Genomic DNA, 24,021 nt, shown 5'->3' with positions numbered 1-24,021 from the left:
AGTCACCAGAGTCCTACCCCCAGATCTTCCAGCTCCGGACCCTGGAGGGGGTAGCCTTGGAGACGGGATCCTACTCCAACACTCTGGTGGCGCCAGCCAGACCAAGTCAAAGGTGAAGAGCTCTCTGACCCGGATCCCCACCCCTGCACTTCACACCTGACCCCCAGCTAGCGAGGAGAAGGAAGGGCCTTGACTGGGAGGGTCAGGCGCACCAGCCTGCCATACAGCTCCAGCTTTGGGCGATTCTCTCCTCCCTTCCAGAAGCTGACGTGAAGAACCTGTTTTCTTCCCACCGCAGTGGGGGATAGATTCCTTTGGCCCGAGATGCAAGACTGATTTTGGCCATGGTTCTTCAACAAGGCTGTCCATTTAAGGTAGATGGGGAGTAGTAAGGAACAGGAAGGAGAGGAGTGTACGTTCTTTCATGTCAAGGCACTGCAGTGGAAAGGACTTTGAAAGAGCTTTGACATCCAGGCCTTCTCCTGCTTAAATAAGCTGTGTGTTCTTAGGCAAGTGACTTAACCTTTCTGAAAGTCAGTTGACCCATCTGCAAAATGTGTGGGGAAGCATTATGAGGACTAAATAAATGTAAAGCTCTTAGCACAATGATTGGTAAGTGGCCCTTGTTCACAAAGTGGTTGTGAACCACTGTATATTTGCATAGTATGTCATAATCAATATAAGCATGAGCCAAATCATAAAGAGCCTAACTGTGGTTCTAAGCACCTTTGATTTTATCCACTAGGCAATAAGAGCCATGGAAATACTTTCAGCAGGAATCAACACAAACTTATTCCATTTTTTTGACATGGGGACAGATTAGAGGACAGGTTGCAGGGGGTAATATGGAAGCAGCGAGACCTTCTAGGAGGACAGTTCAGTCAGCGGGCAAGGCATGATATGGGCCTGAACAATGCAGAGACTAGGAGTGGTTAGAAGACAGTGAATTTGAAGGATATTTAAGTGTGAGTCAAGGATCTTGGATCAAAGGCAGTAAGAGAGTAGTAGGAGTCAAGGTTGACTCCCACATTTCTAACTCATTCTACTGAGTAGATCAGGAACCAGACTCCTAATTTTCCATGTCATCTATCGTGTGTGTGTGTGTGTGTGTGTGTGTCCTTTGCACTCATGCTCATTAGATAGCTGCTGTATTTCTGGACACAGAATCATTATCTCAGGAGAAAGAAAGGCAAAAAGGCATAGGGTAAAAGTGAGATGCCAGCTGTTTGACCATTTATATCAGGAAAATAATTGTTTTCTTGACAGTCTCACCAAGTAGATAGACATCTGGTTATATCTGATTGGCCAGAGGGATGTCATATGGGAGACCTCTAGATGCAAAGGAGCCTGGGAAATGATGGTTTAATTTTTGACCAGGTTTATTGCCACTCTGAAAAACAATCAGGATTTTGTTAGCACGGAAAAAGAGGAGAGTGAATATTGGGGAGGCAGCTAACAGTGTGTGTGCCACAGTTATTGAACTCGTTTCCCTTCTTGAAACCCTCTCTTGCCCTGCCTTTACCAACACCATTCTATCTCAGTTTCCCTCCTATTCTCTGGCCACTCTTTTGTAAGCTACGTTGTCAGCTCTTCTTTATTTTATTTATTTTTATTTTTTAACAAAATCCTTAGATGTTAGTATTCTGCTGCTTATGTCCCTGTTGCTCCCTTTCCCTGATTTCTTTCCTGGCTTTATAATAATAGTTTTGAACACCAAGTGGGTAGGATGATGACTTCTACATTTCTTTCTTTAACTTTGTCCTTTTTCTTCAGTTTCAGATTTGTAATATCTAATTTTCTGCTTGATATCTGTCTGCATGGCACACAGACACCTCAAACTCTACATGACCCCAGCTGAGCTCATTGGATTTCCTCAAACCTGCTCTTGCTCACTTGACCCCAGCTGAGAAGGTTGCAGTTGTCCTCCATTCCCTTCTCTCCCTAACATCCTGCATCCAGTAAGTCATCCAAGTCATCATACTCTTACCTCCTCAATCCCTGATCTTCTCCTCTTCTACCTGTGACCTGAGGCAAATCACTTTACTTCCCTGGGTTTTAATTTCTTGTGAAACAAGGACTTTGGTTGAGGAGCTAGCTAAGGTCCATTTCAGCTTTATCATTCCATGATTCTCTGACAGTCATTTCTGCAGGGTAGACTGATGGTATTATCATGTAGGTGCTGTGACAAAAGTGCTGGAAACCAGGTTCATTTTAAAGAAGCACTTGCTGAACAGAGATCTCTGCTTGCTTGTAGGAGCGTCTAATTCCATTCTGACTTTTAAGCCATGCAGTTTATCTACTTAAGCATTAGATAAGACCCGTGCATAAAACCCAGGAAACTTCAATTACTGTTTAATTATAAGCCTGATTCTCAAAGCAGTTCCTTCTTAGAGGTAATTTCAGATGGTCTTTGAGCAGCAGGTATACTTGCCCAAGCCCAGCAGCAAAAGTGGGTGGGTGAGTGGGTGGGGGGAGACATCACTCAGGGTCACAATACTCAGAGACAGAAAAGGCATTCTTAGTACTCAATTCCTTGCCTGTACAGGCTGATTGCAGTAGGATTTTAAAACCTTAAGCAGTTCTTGTAATGCTATAAGCATATATAGCTATGCACAAAAGCTTTTCATCAGAAGAGAAAGAAAATTCAGGTTGGAATGAGGCTTTGGCATGTGGGTGTTTGAGAAGGAAATGCAGAACCTTTTATTTCTGAAATTACAGAAATCATGGGATGCTAGAACTTGAAGATACTTTATAAAATATCTACTCTAATCCCCTTTATTATACAGATGAAATCCAGAAAGGTTGCATTCCTGCAGTATTACTTGAGTATTTATTATGTGCTTGGCACTATGCTAGGTGCTGAGGATACAAGTCAAATGGGATACGGTCTGCCTTTATAGAACTCATGTTCACAGAGCAAGATATGTGCATTAGTAGGATAGGATAGATTATGCCATGACAACAAAAGACTTCCAGACCTCAAGGGCTGTCTGCTCATACTACGTGTCTGTGATGGTCAGCTGCACTCTGGGATTCAGGCTGACAAGGCAGCCTCCATTTGGGACATTGCCAGTCCATTGAATCCAGGCAACTGGAGGCCCTGCACTGATCCTTCACTTTAGTAGATTCTTTCTTTGGCTCCTCTAGCTATGCCTTTCCCTTTAGGCCAAAGTGATGTGCCCCACCTGGACACCTTCTTGTCCTTACTAGACCATGTGATAGGTACCCAGAAACCTAGAATTCCCTGCCCAAATAGCCCCATACCTACTTCCAGGGCTTGTGCACAGTTCTTTGCTAAGTCCGTCCTCCCAAGTGTTGACCATACTGCAGGTATGCACATCCCTAGGCCTGTGGGGTGGCTAAGGGACCACTGTATTTTTGAGTATGGATAAAGCTCTGGCATGCAAGATGGGGTGTCTATACTATGCCTGTCAGCCCCTTCATGGTTTACAACAGAACCAGGGATGGGAAGAGAAAGGCAGCATTCATTTTATTTTTGCCTGGAGCCTCACACATGTTAGAGATAGGCCTGGTTGAAGGTTTTGGAGAAAGGAGGGAGAAGTCCCTCCTAGCTTTTAACAGGCTCCTAGGTGTGTATAGAAAATAGACTTAAGGCGGGTCAAGGGCAGAAGCAGGGAGAGCTGTTGGGATAGTATTGCAACTGTCCAGGCGAGAGATGATAGTGACTTGAACCAGGGTGATAGCAGTGGCTGTGGCAAGAAATGGGTCAGATTCTGGATATATCTTCACCTAAGCTGACAGTATTTGGTAATAGATTTGGGATGTGAGGGAAACTGAGTAGTCAAAGATGATTCTAATACTTGAGATTTGAGGTGGGATATCAAGAACTTGAATTTGGAGATGTTCACTTGATGTATCAAAGTTGATGGATGTTGATAAGAGTTGGTGTGCAAGTCTGGATTTTGGGAGAGAAGTCTGAGCTGGAGATAATAATTTGAGAGCTCCTAGAACATGGCTAGCATCTAAAGCCCTGGGACTAATGAGATAACTTAGGGATCAAGCATTGATAGGTTAGAGAAATCCAAGTACTAATTACTAAGGAACATCAACTTTTTGAGGCTGGGGAGATGAGAAGGAACTAGCAAGAGACTATGAAGGATTGCTCAGTGAGAAGAGAAAATGAAGAGATGTCCAAGAAGCCAAAAGAAGAAAGCATTTCAAGGTGGGGGCATCAATTCTGTTGATAGGTCACGTATGGAAAGGACTAAAAAGTAATCACTGGACTTAGCAACATGAAGGTCATTGGTGACCTTTAGAAGAACAGTTCTGATGGAGTCAATGGAGGTGAAACCTCGAACAAAATGAGTCCAAGAGAGAATAGGACAAGAGGATTGGAGGCAGAGAGCAGAGATAACTCAAAAGAGTTCTGCTGTTGAAGAGAACAGAGAAATGAGATGATAGCTAGAGGTGGCCATGTGGGGTCAAGAAGGGAGCTTTTTAAAAGATGGGAGCTCTCTTAGCATTTTGCCTGTAAAGATGTAAGAAATGTAAATTTAAATGGCCATTTTTTAATCAATCGAATTTGTAAATATAAAAAATAATACCTATGCAGGGGCACGGTGTGCTAAGATGAGCACTCACAGATATTGATGGTGGGAATGCGTTGGTACTAACTCTTGAGTGGAAGAAATATGTCCAGATATGGTGGGAGACTTTTAAAAGCTCCTGCCTTTTGTATGACCATTATATTGAAAAAGGTCAACAATTGGTATGTACTCATGGACAGAACAGACCCAGGCACCAACTAAGTAAATTAATTGGCATTTACTTATCTCAAGGTGTAGAAGGAAGTCCCCACAGCTTCACCAGTGGGCACACAAATGGGGATGGTAATGTCTGAGTAAGGGAGGGTCACATCCAACCCTCTAGAAGCAAAAGAGTTTTTCTATAGGTTTACCATATATATATATATATATATATATATATATATATATATATATATATATATATATATATATATATATATAAGGCTAATTTTCATGAGTCAGATCCAGGCCTGCTCATAGCATGGCCTCATGTCTGCTGAGACCACCTGATAGATGACAGCAGGGTACACTTCATGAAGCATAAACAAAATCCTCATTATCCTCAGACTCTACTGGCCCACACAACTGGTATGAGTACCTTCTTGAACTCAGTGCTATGGAAACAGAATGGAGGCCACTATGTGGAAATTTCTGAAAGTCAACCAAATTAAGAATTTAGATGAGCTATTGCTGCACTGTCCAATACCATAGCCATTAGCCACAGAAGGCTATTTAATTTTAAATTAATTAAAATGAAATTAAATAAAAAACCCAGTTTCTCAGTTGTGCCATCCACATTTTTAAAAAAGATTTTAAAGAAGATTTTATTTATTTATTTATTTGAGAGAGAGAGAAAGCAAGAGACAGAGCATGTATGGAGAGGGAGGGGCAGAGGGAGAGGGAGAAGCAGACTTCCCACTGAGCAGGGAGCCCGACCTAGGACTCAGTCCTGGGACTCTGGGATCGTGACCTAAGTGGAAGTCAGACACTTACCTGACTGAGCCACCCAGGCGTCCCCCCTGCCCTTTTTAAAAAGATTTATTTATTTATTTGAGAGAGAGAGAGTGTGTGTGTGCTATTCACATTTTAGGTGCTCAGTAGTCATATGCAATGATTGGCTACCAATCAGACAGTGCAGATGTAAAACATTTCATCATCACAGAACATTCTCTTGGATAGTGCTTGTGGGGCTTCTCATGATCTCCTTGGCCCAGGCATTATGATTCTAGCAATCTTTCCTGTGGGAATAATCAGAGGCACAAAAAATATTTTTGTGCACTAGTAGTAAAACACTGGAAAGCCCTGAAATGTCCAATAACAGAGGAAAGGTTATGTAGAGTATGGTGCATCCACTGGAGGAAATATTGTACATTCAGTTAAGGGAATTTTATTCATCTATAAAATTATATATATATATATATAATTATATATAAATATATATATATATTTTTTTAAGATTTTATTTATTTATTTGACAGAGAGAGAGACAGCCAGCGAGAGAGGGAACACAAGCAGGGGGAATGGGAGAGGAAGAAGCAGGCTCATAGCGGAGGAGCCTGATGTGGGGCTCGATCCCATAACGCTAGGATCACGCCCTGAGGCGAAGGCAGACGCTTAACCGCTGTGCCACCCAGGCGCCCCATCCATAAAATTATATTTTGATTTTTTAGTGACCCGTGAAAATGGTCTTAATATAGGCTAATGAAGAAAACTAAGAATAAAAAATCCTGCTAAAATAACTTGAAAAAATTCTATGTTTAATAGGATCCTGATTACTAAAAGAAATTAGAATACAAAAAAACTGAAAGGAAATGCTCTCAGAATATTAAGTTGGTTATTTCTAGGTGGTAGAATATTACATAATTACTTCTATTTTCTTTATATATTTATGAATTTTTCTTTAAAAAAATTTTTTTTCTATTCCTTTGAGAGAGAGAGAGCACAAGTGGGGGAAGGGGCAGAGGGAGAAGCAGGCTCCCCACTGTGCAGGGAGCCAGATGTGGGACTCAATCCCAGGACCCTGAGATCATGACTTGAGCTGAAGGCAGATGCTTAAATGACTGAGCCACCCAGGTGCCCCTATATATTTATGAATTTTTCAAAATTTCTACTCTTATTTTATAATAAGAAAAAAGTATTTTTAAAAATAAAAGAATGGTCTCCCGCACATATTAAGCAGTCAATAAATGGTAGTTGAATAAAAGATTCATGAATACCTGAAAGACTAAGTGAACAAATTCCAATTTTCTTAACTTTACATTTTCCCTAAATTCGTCCTGCCCCCTTCCTCATTCCAGCACTTCCTTCCTCATAGGAAGGAAAAGGATATGGAATAAATTGGGAAAACATAAAAATGGAAAGAAAGCAAGTAAATTTTTATGTTGAATTGGGTTTGGATTTTGCCATTTCTTTCAAATTTACACTAGTCATTTTTGAGATATCTTATAAGCCTGTTTTCAACCTAGAAAATAATAAATATGCTATTTCACCCCCTTTTGACTTAAACATGACTGTTTTGATGCACCTGGTTAGAGGCTTGACCCCCTTCCGCCCCATCCCCATCTTTTTTTGCTGTAATTCTGACCCATTTATTTAACAAATGTTTATTGAAAGCCTCTAGCTTATCTGGTTGTGTTCATGTTTCCTCTATACGTTCTCCCATCTTTTCTACCTCTTGGGAAGTAACTAAGATCTTTAGTAAAAGCTACATTTATACCTCTTTCTTTATTTCACTTGGGATCTTCAGAGATATAAAGTAGCTTCGATTGTTTTTCCAGTGCTGAATTAACAGAGTTTTAAAAGTTCTTGCAGCTCATTAGAGCTCATTAGACTGTGCAGAACACAGTACAAAGTACAAAGAAAGCCTAGAATTTTCACAAATCTGTTCTTAAGTTAAAAAATAAAGCTGGTGCAAATGAAAGTGTTTAATGGTTCCAACGATGAAAACCTTTTAGGTATCTAAGTGGTTCTGGCCAAACATCCATTTGCTCTCCAGGACTGAGCTTATTCAATAGCTTAGATCTTTCTCCATGTTGTCCTTCTTTTGATTCTGTACAGGGTCTTTGGTAAGGGAATAAAGAAAGGATTAGAAGATGAATTGTTAGGAATCATGAAGAGCTGGGAGTAGAGAATTCTGATGTGGTTTGATCCCGAAACTAAAGACTGATTTAGTTTTCTTACTCTCTTGTCCTTAGATTAAGCATAGTATACAACATATCCAACTTTTGATAATATATGTTTATAAAAACCCAAACTGAGGCAACCAACTCATTTTATTATTATTTTCAACAGAACACTAAAAAGATTTCTTTAGAATCAATCAGTCATATGCCCAGATTTATAAATAAGGATGTTGATTACAATGTTAATTTAATTTAATTTTTTTTAAAGATGTTATTTATTTATTTGACAGAGATAGAGACAGCCAGCGAGAGAGGGAACACAAGCAGGGGGAGTGGGAGAGGAAGAAGCAGGCTCATAGCAGAGGAGCCTCATGTGGGGCTTGATCCCACAATGCCAGGATCACGCCCTGAGCCGAAGGCAGACGCTCAACCGCTGTGCCACCCAGGCGCCCCAATGTTAATTTTAATATGGAAAAATATGAAATGGTTATATAAATTATGTTACATCAACACACTGGGATGTTTTACAATCATGATAAATTAAGTTGCAAATTGGATCAAGATGGCAGACCAAACACACAGACCTCTCCTTAGGCTTCCAAAATCTAGAAATGAGATTAGAGATTTTTGTGAATTAATTTGAGATTAATTCTACCACAGTCCTGGAAAACAGGAAGAAAGCCATAAAAAATAGAAGGACAGAAAGTTGGTGAGATCTGATTGATAAATAAATGCATATCATCTTCGTCGACTTGCCAAAAATCCCCAATAATGCTGTGCCTCAATATACTATAAGAAATACAGGAGCCTGAGCATGATAGTTCCCCAAATCTTTGGAAATAAGATTACCCTTTGAGTGTTAAAAAATTCCTACCCAACGAAAGAGTGTCAAACTATGGGATGAAACTAAGAGGTTGTCTCAACATTTGTGACTGAAGTGTTTTGAAAACACTGAAATTTATAATTAAGGCAGTTTGGATATATTTTTAGAGAAAAAATAATAGCAGCCCCCATCATATTTCATCATTAGAAAGTTACAGAGAGGGGCACCTGGGTGGCTCAGTCATTAAGTGTCTGCCTTCTGCTCAGGGCGTGATCCCGGGGTCCTGGGATCAAGCCCCACATTGGGCTCCATGCTCCACTGGGAGCCTGCTTCTTCCTCTCCCACTCCCCCTGCTTGTGTTCCCTCTCTCTCTGGCTGTCTCTCTCTCTCTGTCAAATAAATAAATACATAAATAAATAAATAAATAAATAAATAAATAAATAAATAAGTAAATAAATAAAATCTTAAAAAGAAAAAAAAGAAAGAAAGTTACAGAGAGTATGTTACACACAGTATGTAACTAGAGAGCGATATTCACCATCAACCAAAGAAAAGAAAGAACTAGTGGGTCAGACATTTGCTATCCAGCACTATTCAGAGGAAAATGGGGGTGACAGGAAGGGGGTGGTTTATCAGGTTTCACAGGATCTCCTGGATTTAAAATTTTTCAAGACCTTCCACCCTTCTCTCACATAACAACATTCTGATGATTTTGGCTTTTCAGACATTCTGGTATTGTGAAGGCTATGACCATCAGGGCTGACAAAAATCTTTTCTTCCCTTCCCTTTCCTTCCCTTTCCTTTCCTTTCCTTTCCTTTCCTTTCCTTTCCTTTCCTTTCCTTTCCTTTCCTTTCCTTTCCTTTCCTTTCCTTCCCTTCCCTTCCCTTCCCTTCCCTTCCCTTCCCTTCCCTTTCCTTTCCTTTCCTTTCCTTTCCTTTCCTTTCCTTCCTCCTTCCTTTTTAAAAATAGCTTTATTGAGATATAATTCACATTCCATATAGTTCATCCATTTAAAATATACAATCAAAGAATTTTAGTATATTTACAGAGTTGTACAGTCTTCACCACAATCTGATTTTAGAACATTTCCATCACCCTAAAAAGAAACCTGGTGCTCATTTACAGTCACTCCTTATTCCCACCCCCGGTTCTAGGCAACCACTAACCTACTTTCTGTCTCTATAGATTTGCCTTTTCTGAATATTTTTACAGATGGAATCATACCATATGTGTTCTTTTGTGTCTGGCTTCTTCCACCGAGCATAATGTTTTTGAGGTTCATCCATGTTTTAGTATGTATTAGTACTTTGTTCCTTTTTATTGCCAAATAGTATTCCACTGCATGGTTATACCACATTTTGTTTATCTATTTGTCAGTTCACGGACATTTGAGTTATTTCAACATTTTGACCATTATGAACAAAATTGCTGTGAATATTTATGTACATGTTTTTATGTGCATATAGACTTTCGTTTTTCTTGGGTAGATACTTTGGGGTAGATTTGCTGGGTCATATGGTAACTCTAAGTTTGTAAGAAGCTGCCAAACTATTTTCCAAAATGGTCACCTCCTTTAATTTTTTATACTTTATTTTTCATCCTGAATTATTTTAAAGTAAATTATAAGTCTCAAGAGATATCACTTAGCCAAAAAAAGCATCCCACCTAAAAATTGTCAATAATTTCTTATCACTAATTCAAATTTCTACTACGGTCCTTCCATAGACATGGATATTTGAGTGGGTGGAAAGTAACATCTCCCTTTGTAAGTCAGTGAAGTGGCTTTGTGATTTACAGACAGCCTCCTGTGAATCTTGTTGGTATGAGGGAGCTTTCCTGATTTCATTGCTGAATAAGTTGACCACTGCTGGCTTGAGTCTTGGGCAGCCTAGATTTAAAAGATGAGCTGAGCCAGGCCAGAAGAGGAGGAGGGGTAAGGGGTGATCAGGAGCCCAAGGTAATTTGGGTAGGGAAGAAAGGGTCCTAAGAAGATGTGACCTTTGGTAACCCCCCCCCCCAGGGAAGAACAGAGTCCACATTGAGGGGGTCAAGGAGAGAGAAGAGGGGGTTTGATAACTCTTATAAAGCCTGAGATGGGGGCCACAGGAGTAGGGCAAATCAACACAAGAACTGACACCAGGTCCATGGAGGTGATAAGGATAAGAGAGAATGGAAATGAGATCATCAACTCAGGAAGAGAGAAAAGAGAAAATTCTAAAAAAAAAAAAAAAAAAAGAAAAGAAAAGAAAATGAGCTGAGCCATTTTGATCTTCTCCTGTAAGTTTGGAGTGGAGAAACTGAGAGAGTAAGCGTGTCAACTTTGGGGAGCTGAATAGTGAAGTGAACTTAGGGACTGAGGCCACCATATCAGGCTGTGAGTAAGAAGACTGAGAAGAGGAAGCCAGGAGAGCATGAAGGGATGGAAGCAGATGCACTGAGAGATGCAAACAGCAGACCTTGGGAGAAAGGGATAACCTCAGTCTCTGATGGTTCTCTGTTTCCCAATCATAGCATCAGAGAGGAGGAGCTCTTTCCCTACTCCTGATTTCTATAATGAGGCATTTTTCCTAATACCATCTTGGCCTCTCTCCACACCCAGGAGATGAGTTACTTATCTACTTGTTAAATTTGGGAAGAGTAACTGAGCATACTCGGCTTGTTCTTCCTGGAAGCAAGCTACCCATAAAGAACAAGGACTCAGCTCTGACCCTTCTCAGGGGAAGCATGTTCTGCTGGTTTGGTAAGCTTGAAATGAGGTAGTGCTATAGACTGATATTTGTGTCCCTGCCTCTTTCCCCACATCCAAATGTTGAAACCTAATCCCCAATGTGATAGTATTAGGAGGTGGGGCATTTGGGAGGTGATTAAAAAATTTCACCAAAATTTTAGGCTTTCCCCTTAAGAAAAGTCCATGGCCATTCCTGTGGTAGATTATGCTTTCCCTTTCTCATGGTCAACCAAATGCACTCTTTACATTTCACAAAGACACTGGGTACTTACATGTGCTGGGCATTGCAATAGATGTGAGGGCTCATCTCCCAGAGGCCACTGGGTGGAGTGGAAGAAATTATGGCCTAGGAGTGAGAAAATGTGGATTCTTGTCCTGATTTTGCTGTTCACAGGCCAGATTATCTTGGCCCAGTCACTTGATATTTTACCCTATTTTATCTCAGTGCCTTATTTGGGTGTTTGGCTTTAATGATGGAGAGGGACATTTGTTTTCCAGACAGAGGTCTTCTGTGCTTTTAATACTTTATTTCTAAAAACAAATTTTTATTGCAAATTCCTTACATGTCAGGAACAAATACTTATAATTCTGGCATAGCACTTACCATAGTGTATGATAATTTCTCTCTTTACATGTCTGTACACACTGTGAATTTCTCAAATGCAGGGAGGCTTCATTCATTTGTAAGCTCCAACACCTGGCATGCTGTCTGGCCCAGAGTAAGGGAGCAGTCAAGACATGTTTGGTGAAAGAATAAATGGGTCTTGGGATGCCTGGGTGGCTCAGTCAGTTAAGTGTCTGTCTTCAGCTCGGGTCATGATCCCAGGGTCCTGGGATTAAGTTCCAAATCCCATGTTGGGCTCCTTGCTCAGTGGGGAGTCTGCTTCTCCCTCTGCCTGCTGCTCCGCCCCCTCTCTTAAATAAATAAATAAATAAATAAATAAATAAATAAACAAATAAATAAATAAATAAGAATAAATGGGTCTCACTGGTAAATGGGATCATAGCAAACACTGCTAGTGCCCTGGCCAGTGTTCTGGGCATTCACCTCCCCACTCAGACTGCTTGCTAAAGACACCCGTGATTCTGAGGTCTTCTTCTGGCCTTGGGAGAATACTGGCCTCAAAGTCAGGGAAAGCTGGAGGTGGGAGAGTTAATTACCCTGGAACTGCCCTCAATCAAGGCTGTATGGGGGAGTTGGGTAAACCCCAGCTTCTTCAGTCCTTGCTTGGATAACTGAGATCTCTATACTGTCTCTTAGTCTCCCACGGGATAGAGCTCCAATTTTCCACAGTGGCAACTGGCTTGATTCCACAACTTTTATTGGCTTCCTTCCCCTCCCTTTCTCACTTCCCCACTCTCTGCCTGTGCTTCTAGGGTCACCTCTTAAATAAACACATGCACTTAACTCCCTTCTTCTAGAAGAACCTGAATTTTGCCCAACTTGAAAGATTGTTGCGATAACCAAATGAAAAACACATGTAAAAGGCCTTGTGGTCTCAAAATATAAGCGGTATTAGGAGTGAGTTGTGCTCAAGAGGAATTGTGTAGGTTGAATAATGGTCTCCAAAGATATACAGATCCTAGTTCCTGAACCTGTGAATATTACCTTATATGGCAAAAGGGCTTTGCAGATGTGATTAATTCTGGATTGTGAGGTGGAGAGATTATCATGGATTAACCTGGCGGGTTCTAAATGTACTCACAAAAGTTATTATAAGAAGGAGGCAGGGGCACCTGGGTGGCTCAGTCAGTTAAGTGTCTGCCTTCAGCTCAGGTCATGATCCCAGGGTCCTGGGATTGAGCTGTGCATCTGGCTCCCTGCTCAGTGGGGAGTCTGTTTCTCCCTCTCCCTCTGCCCCTCCCCCTGTTTGTGCTCTCTCTCCCTCTCTCTCAAATAAATAAGTAAAATCTTTTTTTTTAAAGATTTTATTTATTTATTTGACAGAGACAGCCAGCGAGAGAGGGAACACAAGCAGGGGGAGTGGGAGAGGAAGAAGCAGGATCCTAGCAGAGGAGCCTGATGTGGGGCTCAATCCCAGGACTCTGGGATCACACCCTGAGCCGAAGGCAGACGCTTAATGACTGCGCCACCCAGGCACCACCCAGGTGCCCCCTCAAATAAATAAGTAAAATCTTAAAAAAAAAAAAAAAAAAAGAAGGAGGAGGCAGAGGGAGCTGTGACAGAATAAAGCAATGTAACCATCAGGGCAGATGCTACACTGCTGGCTTTGAAGATGAAGGAAGGGGCCAAGGACAAAGGATTGCAAAGAATGAAGCTTTAGAAACTAGAAAAGGCAAGAAAATGGATTCTTCCCTAAGAGCACTGCCTTGCCAACACCTAGGTTTTGGACCAGGGATATTTGACTTCTGACCTCCATAACTGTAAGGGAGTAAATGTGTGCCATTTTAAACTAGAACAAACAATCCTAAAATTTTTATGGAACCAGAAAAGACCTCAAATAGCCAAAGCAATCTTGAAAAAGAAAAACAAAACTGGAGGTATCATAATTCCATATTTCATATTATATTACAAAGAGGCATTAGTTAAAACAGTATGGTACTGGCATAAAAACAAATCAATGGACTAGAACAGAAAGCCTAGAAATAAACCCACAATTATATGGTTAATTAATCTTTGGTAAAGGAAGAATGAATACACAATGGGAAGAAGATAGTCTCTTTAACAAATGCTGCTGGGAAAACTGGACAGCCACATGCAAAAGAATGAAACTGGACCACTTTTGGGCGTGTGGGCGGCTAGTCAGTTAAGTGTCTACCTTTGGCTCAGGTCATGATCCCAGGGTCCTGGGATCAAGTCCCACATGGGGCTTCCTGCTCAGCGGAGAGTCTGTTTCTCCCTTTACCCCTCCCCTCTGCTTGTGGTCTCTCTTTCTCATGCTGTCTCTCACATTCTCCCTCTCTCTAAAATACATAAATAAATGAAATCATTTAAAAAATTGAAAAAAAAAACTGAATCGCTTTCTTGTACCATGTATAAAAATAAACTTAAAATGGATGAAAGACCTGAATATGAGATCTGAAACCACAGAAAATACTAGAAGAGAACACAGGCAGTAATCTTTCTGACATCAGCCATAGCAACATTTTTCTAGATATGTCTCCTGAGGCAAGAGAAACAAAAGCATAAATAAACTATTGGGACTACATCAAAATAAAAAGTTTCTGCACAGCAAAGGAAATAATCAACAAAACTAAAAGGCAACCTACTGAATGGGAAAAGATATTTGCAAATGATACATCTGATAAAGGGTTAGTGTCCAAACTATATAAAGAACTGGTGCAACTCAATTCCCAAAAAACAATTAATCCAATTAAAAAATAGGCAGAAGACATGAATAGACATTTCTCTGAAGACATTCAGATGGCCAAAAGACACAAGAAAAGATGCTCAGTATCACTCATCATCAGGGCAACGCAAATCAAAACTACAATGAGATATTGCCTCACACCTGTCAGAATGGCTAAAATCAACACACAAGAAACAAGTGTTGGCAAGGATGTGGAGAAAGGGGAATGCAAATTGGTGCAGCCACTGTGAAAACAGTCCTTTTGAGTTTCCTCAAAAAGTTAACAATAGAACTATCCTAGGATCCAGTAATCACACTACTGGGTATTTACCCCCCAAATACAAAACACTAATTCAAAGGTATATATGCACCCCTATGTTCATTGCAGCAGTGTTTATAATAGCTAAGATATGGAAGCAGCCCAAGCGTCTATTGATACATGAACAGATAAAGGAGAGGTGATACATATATGTGTATATTTTATACATATATATGTGTATATTTTATACATATACATATATATATATACATATATATATAATATATATATATAAAATGGAATATTATTCAGCCACAAAAAAGAATGAAATCTTTCCATTTGCATTGACATGGGTAGAGCTAGAGACTGTAACACTAAGCAAAATAAGTCAGTCAGAGAAAGACAAATACCTTATGATCTCGCTCATATGTGGAATTTAAGAAACAAAACAAGCAAAGGAAAAAAAAAGAGAGACAAACCAAGAAACAGATTCCTACCTATAGAAAAAAAACCGATGGTTGCCAGAGGGCAGAAAATATAGAATAAAATGAAAAAAAAATGTATGCTGTTTTAAGTCACCAAGTGCATGGCAATTTGGCACAGCAGCCATGAGAAACTAATATGAGGAGGGTTCTGCTTTTTTTGCCCCTAAGCCATTCCAGCAGGTGGCAGTGTGGGGTGGAGGAATAGCAGGGATTCCCACTGGTCTCCAAAGAATCCTGCTCACTCTTCAACCTCCTGCCCTCAAATAAAGTAAGACCAATTTGTGCTGTCTTCACCCTCTTGGAGGCTAGTCCTTAACCACAGACTTGTGAGGAATTTCTACTGTGTTTCAAGGACAACAGAAAGAAAGAGTCAGGGTTTTTTAGGGGCTAATGGCAGTAAATCAACAAGCAATAAAATGAAATCATAAATATGCATTGAGAAAGCTGAGTAGAGAAACTCTGAAGGCTAGCCCCAGTTTCCTGCTGTTATTAAAATTAACTTTAATAATCAACTGTGTTCCTTCTCATGTCAGGACTCATATCCCAAAACCAGCAATAGGATCTTTATTGTGGTTGTGAGCTGGGTGTTTTCCTCTCATTTTCAACTCAAACCATGTAGAGAGTTCCTATGAAATGCACTTGTGTGATACCTTTTTCTTTTAGTTTCAGTGCACAATATATGGAGAAATACTGCTTTATCTTTCTTAGTGTCCAAAGGCGGACATTTTCAAGAATTAAATGACATTTTTGAGATAATGGGGAAATTTGAATACGGATTGATACCCAATAATTTTTATTAACCTTGTTAGGTATGATAGGCATTATGGCCTCATAAGAAAACATCCATATTTTAGAACTATATAAAGGATGAAATGATATAATAGGAAGAAAGGAAAAAAGGGGGAGGAGGAGAAAGGGAGGGAGGGAGAAAAGCATCAAGAAGAGAGAGGAGAGAAAGGAAGAAAGGAAAGAGGGAAAAAAGAAAGAGACAAAGAGTTGAGTATGGCAAAGTCTTGAGAGTTTTTAAATTTAGGTGATAAGTATATGAATGTTCATTGAATTATGGTATGTGTTTAAAAATATTTTATAAGATGTGCTGGAAAAAATTAAATGGCTAAAAAGAGTCTTTAAAAGTATTTCAGTGGGAAACAGCTTCAGAAAAATGGTTACGAGCACAGGCTCTAGAGTCAACTGGATTCCAATCAGGGCTTCTGTATTTCTAGCTCTGTGAGCTTGGGCATGTTATTCAACCTCTCTATTCTGAATTTCCTTTTAGGTAAAATTGATATAATAATAGTATCCACCTCAAAGGATTGTTGAAAATAATCAACATGGTAATACTCCTGAAGCACTGAGAATAGCATCTCTCACATAGTACTATCAATGTTTATTACTCTTTTTGATATTGTCTATTACACTAGCAATGACTCTCAGCTGGGGGAAATTTTGACTCCCGAGAGATATATGGAAATATCTAGAGGCATTTTTGGTTGTCACAACTAGGCAGTGCTACTGGCATCTGGTGGATAGAGGTCAGGGAAGCTATGAAATATCCTATGCCACATAGGACAGCCCCCCCACAACAAAGAATTATCTGGACCAAAATATCAATAGTGCCAAAGTTGAAAAACCTGCACTGGTATTACAAGGACATTATAAAAATATTAGAAAATATAGATAAGCAAAATAAGGAATAATATTTCATAATTTCACCATGCAGAAATAATCGGTATCCCAAACTGGAAATTTACAAAAAGAAAATAATGTCTTCATCAAGATTAAGATGCATAATAAAGAAAAACCCCCTCTACCTCACTGCTTCCAGGGATGACCTCTTCTCATTTCTTCAAAGCTATCACTGTTCAGAGAAAGTTGTCCAACCTCTTCAGACCTCTGGTAAATGTACCATTTGACATTTGACTTGGCTACTAGCTTCTACTGGAGTGAAGCTGACTGAAAAGCAAGAAAACTATTTAAAGTCATTGATGATCCACTTCAGAAATCTTGTGGGAACCTACCATGACACCACTTTTTGGGGAAAAATTTGGCAGATTATATTGAAAACTTCTTAAAAGTCCATATTCTTTGATTTGGCAATTCCATTTATAAGAATTTATCCTAAAGAAATAACCAGACAAGTGTGCAAAGGTGTTTGTACAATTGGTCACTGCTGTATTGTTTTTAACTGAGAACAACTGGAAGGACCTAAATTGGAAACAACAAAGATTGGCTGATTATATCCTGGTGTACCTCTGCAGTAAAAGACCATGCAGCCATTAGAAAAGACAGTCATCTCTGTGTACTTACATGGAGAGCTATCCATAATGTATTTGGTGAAAATTAACCACAGGAAAGGTCTAGAAGGGCTGATGTGTTAATGGATATCATGTGAAGGATGTGGGTGAACACCAGTAGAAACTGCTGGAAGAGGCTGGAACTCTCCAGGAGAAGGGTCAGAAGACACACTGGTGCCTCAGTCTCCTGGCATTCTATAGAGAAGTGTGCTTGGGCCAGGGTGCAGCTTGATGCACTTGTGGACTGTGCTGTAGCAGAGGGACCTCACCCTGTTACTCTTCTTTTTAATGGACCAAAGGGAATGCCTTTGTCACTGGGTGACAAATACTTAGCATTCAGGTGCAGAATAATCTATGCTTTTGGGCAGCTCTTTTTAGAGCTCTGTGAAACACCTGGAGCCTTTGGGGCCACTCGTTCTGGGGGAAGTTGGTTTGGGCACGGCACCTGCTGCAGGGAGTATCAGTGAAAGGTGCCGGGTTCCTCATCGCCAGCAGCAGGGAAGAGTCCTGAGGATCAGCAGGTCTGTCTTATGCACTCACTCATCTAAGTGGTTGGCGTTTTCAGTCTTGAAGTGGGGGATTATGCCAGATGGTCTCTAAGGGCTTTGAGCTCCAAGTATTTTAAGATCCTAGCATTTTAATCACCGTCAATGGTAATTTCTGTTGTTACAAATGACTTGTAATTTTCCCTAGGGCATCATTAGCTATGCTGGTGAGGTTCACTTGTTATAATATTATCGGTCCACCAGGGAGGCTCATCTCAGTATTAGACAACACTTACCCATTCTTCTCCCACCTCTTTTTCTTCCTAGGTTTTCTCTCTGCCTCTCAGGAGGTTTATATGGCTTAATTAATTCAGATCAGCCAAGTGCTTTTGAGACTCTGAGAGTAAAGTCAATGTCTTGCTATGAGTAATAGCCCAATGGGAGCTCAAATCACTCACAGCATTATTAGCAGAAGATGTTAGTCTTGCTGCTCATGTAACTTGAAGCCTATTAGTTCTATTGTGCAACATTTGCTCCTTGGAGTAAAGGGCAGCCCAGGAGAACCCACCTGAGCTCCTAAGTCTTTTGTATAAATACTCTAGGGATTTGAAAATGTTCCTGAGGCTGAGTGAGGGCATTGGGGGAAATGATGTTCCTTACAGGGATAAAATGAAGTTTTTTGGAGGATTCATACTCTAGTTGGAGGAACTTTTTTTTTTGGCAGACTTTCTGTGAGCCTTGGGGAAAATGCCTTTCTCTAATTTCTCTTTCCAGTCTTTCACCAGATGGTGAGAGTAAGTCACTTAGGCCTCTTAGGGTAAAGAAATTTAACCATCACCAGCTCCAACCACCCCAAGAGCACACCCACCAAGGAGGGCTTGATGGAGCTTAAAGTCATAGGTTTGAGGATAACCTGCTCTGCTATTCAGGAACTCTGTGGCCTTGGGCAGGTTGCAGACTTCAGACCTTCCTTTTTTTTTCCATCAGTAAATGAGGATAATAATATTGAATTCCCAGGTATCATGAGGATTAGGTGTGATACTAGTCAATATACGTGAAGCTTTTAGGCGATTGCTGGCCCATAGCAGGCCCTATGTGAGCATCTGCTATGACAGGTATGAATGCCTCACACAGACTGGCAGTGGAGATAACTATTGTTTATTGAGTGCTTTCCATGAACCAGGCTCTGTACTTAAGCATTTTACATATATTATCTCACTTAATCCTTCCAACAACCCTGTGAGGTAGCACTATTATGTTCCCATTTTAGAGATAAGGAAACTGAGGCATGGAGAGATTAAGTAACTTGTACAAGGTCGTACAGTGAAAAAGTTGGATACCAGGGCCCAAGCTCTTAATTTATTAGGTTATACAGTACTTGACTTTCCCTCCTTCTCTATAACTTCCCATAGGTCTTAGAATTAACTTCCTCCAATTATAAATCAGAGAAGAAAGAGTATTTGTAGATGACCTAAAGAAAAAGTCCACACTGCCAAATTCTTGGTATCTTGTAATTCAAAATAGAGAGGCTGCAAGACACCTCAATTCATCACTCTCTGTCCCTTCTGCCCCTTTCCTTCTCTGACTGACAGTTCCCATTTGAACACCAAAATTGAGGGCTTGGCAATACTATTCATGTCTGAGAACTAATTCAAGTAGTTCTGATTTAATTTTTATCAGAGTCTATTCTGAAAAGCCTGGGATACCTTGTGCTCCAGAAATTAACTTCCGGTAGCTATGATGAAAAGAACAGGAATGATAAAGTGAATCCAGGCAAGGGAAGTGCAGGGATTACTGGAATCCCTCACTTTGTGGGAGGTGTCATTCTTGTTTTTACCCCATAAAGTTTTAGTGATTCCAAAAGCACGGAAAAATATAAGTAAATGTGCATTGATCATGGTTCTGCTACTACGCTGAGAAACCACTGTGGCATGGAGATTTATTTACCTCCAGCTTTTCAACAGCTCTGTTACATAGTTGGGATCTTTTATATAATAAACATATATGTTTCCCTGTTTTTCATTTAATAATATAAGACAAACGTTGCCTTGTAAATTATTTGCAAGTATACAAATATAAATTTTAATGCCTGCATTATTTCGTATCATGTGCAATTTCTATTTTGAAGAAGAATAAAGTAAGCCCTATGTTAACTACCAGCCAGTTTAGAAATAGAACATTGCTGATATTTTAGATGCTCTCTTTGTGCTCCTCCCTAATTGTATTCCTCATTCTTTCTGAAAAGTAACCACTGTTTTTGAGAAAATTATTCTCTTACTTCACCAACTGTGGTGGGCCATTGCATTGGCGGCCCTCCCAATGAACTGTGGTTTCCTTTATTCTGCGCTTGTGTAGTCACTTCCCACATTGACTTCTGGGTCTGTCCACGTGACTTGGTTTGGCCAATGGGTCAGTAATAAGCATTATACAAACATTGGGATACGTTCTTTTGGAATACTCCTTCTTGGGACTCTGAAACCACCATGCTGTGAGGAAACCCAAGCCAACCAAGGTGCTACACTTATGTGCCTACGCCCCCTCCCTCCACCTCCTGCCCAGGAGTCAAGGTGTCCCAGCCAGCCCCCAGATATGAGTCACCCCAGGTGGGGTTCTAGACAAAGTGGAGCAGATGTGAGCCATTTCTGGTGTGCTCTGTGTAATCCCTGATCCACAGAATTATGAGCAAATAGCATTATTGGTGTTTTAAGTCATCAAATTTTTGCATGGTTTATTATGGCAGCAATAAATAACTGAAATACAACCTATGTGTGTATTCCTAAACAATGTATTATTTAGTTTTGTCTGTTTTTGAACTCTATCTAAAATAGTAACATACTAGGTAGTTTCTTGGGTGACTTGTTTCTTTTGTTAACCTGCTTGAGAGAAACCTTGTTTTGTGTGGTTGATGAGGAGTGCTCCACAATTATTTATTCATTCTGCTCAGTTGGGCTGTTTTGAGTTGGGGGGGCGGTTATTAGAAACCAAGGTACTGTAGATATTCTCGTACACATCTCCCGGAGTCCATGTGCAAGTGTTTCCCTAGGGTATATTCTTAGGGGTAGAATTGCTGGGTTGAAGGATATGTGCCTGGTCAAATTTATTAGGCATTGTCAGACTGTTTCCAAAAGTGGTCTCTTACATCTCCTACTGACAGTATGTGAGAGTTCCTACTCTTCCTCAATCTTGTGAATATTTGCTATTATTGGGATTATAAATATTTTTTATCTGATGGGTGTGTCTTGATATCACATTGTGGTTTTAGTGAATTTTTCTAGTGATTAATGAGCCCCTTTTTATATTTATTGGAAATTTGGATATCCTCTTTTCTAAAGTGCCAGCTTAAGTATATTGCTCATTTTTCTATTCAGTTGTTTTTTCTTTTTCTTATTAGCTGTTTTTTATAGACTTTGGATATAGGTTGTTTACTGATTATTTGTGCTGCAAAAATTTCCTACTATTTTCACTGTCTTATATGATGTCTTTTGGGGCACTTAATTTTAACGTTGGCATATTTGTCAGTATTTTATTTCATGGTTAGTGCTTTTTATGTCTTGTTTAAGGAATTCTTTTCTATCCCCAAATCATGAGATATTCTCCTATATTTTCTTTTCAAATTATTCTTTTAAGTTACTTCAACGTTTAGGATCTTAATATACCTGGAATTTATTTTGTATATGGTAAGAGATAGGGATTCAATGTCACATTTTTCCCCCCACGGATACTAAATTATTCCAGCACCACTTATTGTAAAGCTTATCCTTTCTCCATAATGATACCACTTTTATCATACATCAATTATCCATATATAAGTGGGTCCGTGTCTGGGCACTTTGTTAATTCCACTAGTGACATTGTTTATTCTTGCTTAATATCTTGGTATCTGGTGCAGAAAATTCTTTCAACTCAATTTTTTTCAAGAGTATTTTGGCTGTTCTTTGCATTTCTTCGTGAAATGAGCATCAGCTTAACAAGTCCCACAAAATACATACAGAATTTTTAATCAGAATTGCCATTAAATCTATTGATGAATGTGAAAAATTTACGTATTTATAATATACAGTCTTTCAATACATGAACATTCTATATCTCTCCATTTATTTGGATACTCTAAATGTATTTTTTTTATAAAAATTTTTTTATTATGTTATGTTAGTCACCATACAGTACATCCCAAGTTTTTGATGTAAAGTTCCATGATTCATTACTTGCGTATAACACCCAGTGCACCATGCAATATGTGCCCTCCTTAATACCCATCACTGGCCTATCCCGATCCCCCATCCCCCTCCCCTCTAAAGCCCTCAGTTTGTTTCCCAGAGTCCGTAGTCTCTCATGGTTCATTCCCCATTCTTTTTACTACCCCCTTCCTTCTTCCCTTTCTTCTCCTATCGATCTTCCTACTTCTTATGTTCCATAAATGAGTGAAACCACATGGTAATTGTCTTTCTCTGCTTGACTTATTTCACTTAGCATTATCTCCTCCTGTCCCATCCATGTTGCTGCAAATGTTGTGAAATCACTCTTTTTGATGGCTGAGTAATATTCCATTGTATATATGGACCACATCTTCTTAATCCAGTCATCTGTTGAAGGGCATCTCGGCTCCTTCCACAATTTGGCTATTGTGGACAATGCTGCTATGAACATTGGGGTGCATATGGCCCTTCTCTTCACTACGTCTGTACTTCTCTTAATGTATTTTAATTAAGTTTGTATAGTTTTTTTCTATTAAATCTCACACATTTTTGCTAGGTACTTTAAAATCCTATTGTAAATGATATTTAATTTTTTTCTGTTTCTTTGAATGTATCAAAACACAGTTAATTTCTATGAACTGATTTGGTATCTGAAGTTTGCTAACATCCCTATTCGTTAAAAAAAATTATAGAATTGTTTGAATTTCTATGACACAATTATGTCATATAATGTAAATAATGACAACTTTGTTTTTCTTTGCCCAATACTTAAAAAAAATATCTTTATAGGGGCGCCTGGGTGGCACAGCGGTTAAGCGTCTGTCTTCGGCTCAGGGCATGATCCCGGCATTGTGGGATCAAGCCCCACATCAAGCTCCTCTGCTATGAGCCTGCTTCTTCCTCTCCCACTCCCCCTGCTTGTGTTTCCTCTCTCTCTGGCTGTCTCTATCTCTGTCAAATAAATAAATAAAATCTTTAAAAAAATATCTTTATAATAATAGCATTTATTGAGGACTTTCTAGATGCCAGTGTCTTTGGCCCTTGTAATTTTGATTTCTTTTCCTTGCTTTTCTGCAGTGGCTAGAACCTTCAGTATAATGTCAAATAGCTATTATAATTGCTGGCATTCTTGTCCTCTTATTCCCATCTCAAAAGGAATGAATTCAATAGTTCACATGTAAAAAAAATATTTGCTATAGTTTTTTTTTTGCAAGTAAACTTGTCAGATCAATAGAGTATCCTTCTATTCTTATTTTGCAAAGAGTATTTTTTTTTTGTAAATAAAATGATGTTGAATTTTCTCAAATGCTTTTTTTGTGCATCTATTGAAATGATCGTATGATTTTTTTCCACTGTGTTAATGTGATGTTATTTTAATTGATTTTCTTTTTTTTTTAAGATTTTATTTATTTATTTGAGAGAGAGAGTGAGAGAGCACAAGCAGGGGGAGCTGCAGAAGGAGAGGGAGAAGCAGGCTCTCCCCTGAGCAGGGACTCAGTGCTTGATTCCAGGACTCTGGGATCACGACCTGAGCCAAAGGCAGACACTTAACTGACTGAGCCACCCAGGTGCACCTTTTTTAATTGATTTTTTTTTAAGATTTTATTTATTTATTTGACAGGGACAGCCAGCAGAGAGGGAACACAAGCAGGGTGAGTGGGAGAGGAAGAAGCAGGCTCCCAGCGGAGGAGCCTGATGTGGGGCTCGATCCCAGAATGCTGGGATCACGCCCTGAGCTGAAGGCAGACGCTTAACGACTGTGCCACCCAG

General features: G+C 39.7%; 1 protein-coding gene across 1 annotated transcript in view; it reads left to right on the top strand.

The window, feature by feature from the left end:
* NDUFB6 (NADH:ubiquinone oxidoreductase subunit B6) overlaps window positions 1–24,021 on the top strand; it is a 251,056-nt gene that overhangs the window by 107,598 nt on the left and 119,437 nt on the right. The window lies entirely within an intron of this gene.

The sequence above is a fragment of the Ursus arctos genome, unplaced genomic scaffold, assembly GCF_023065955.2.
Source record: "Ursus arctos isolate Adak ecotype North America unplaced genomic scaffold, UrsArc2.0 scaffold_18, whole genome shotgun sequence".
Taxonomy (NCBI): Eukaryota; Metazoa; Chordata; class Mammalia; order Carnivora; family Ursidae; genus Ursus; species Ursus arctos.
This window is presented reverse-complemented; position numbering and strand designations above follow the sequence as displayed.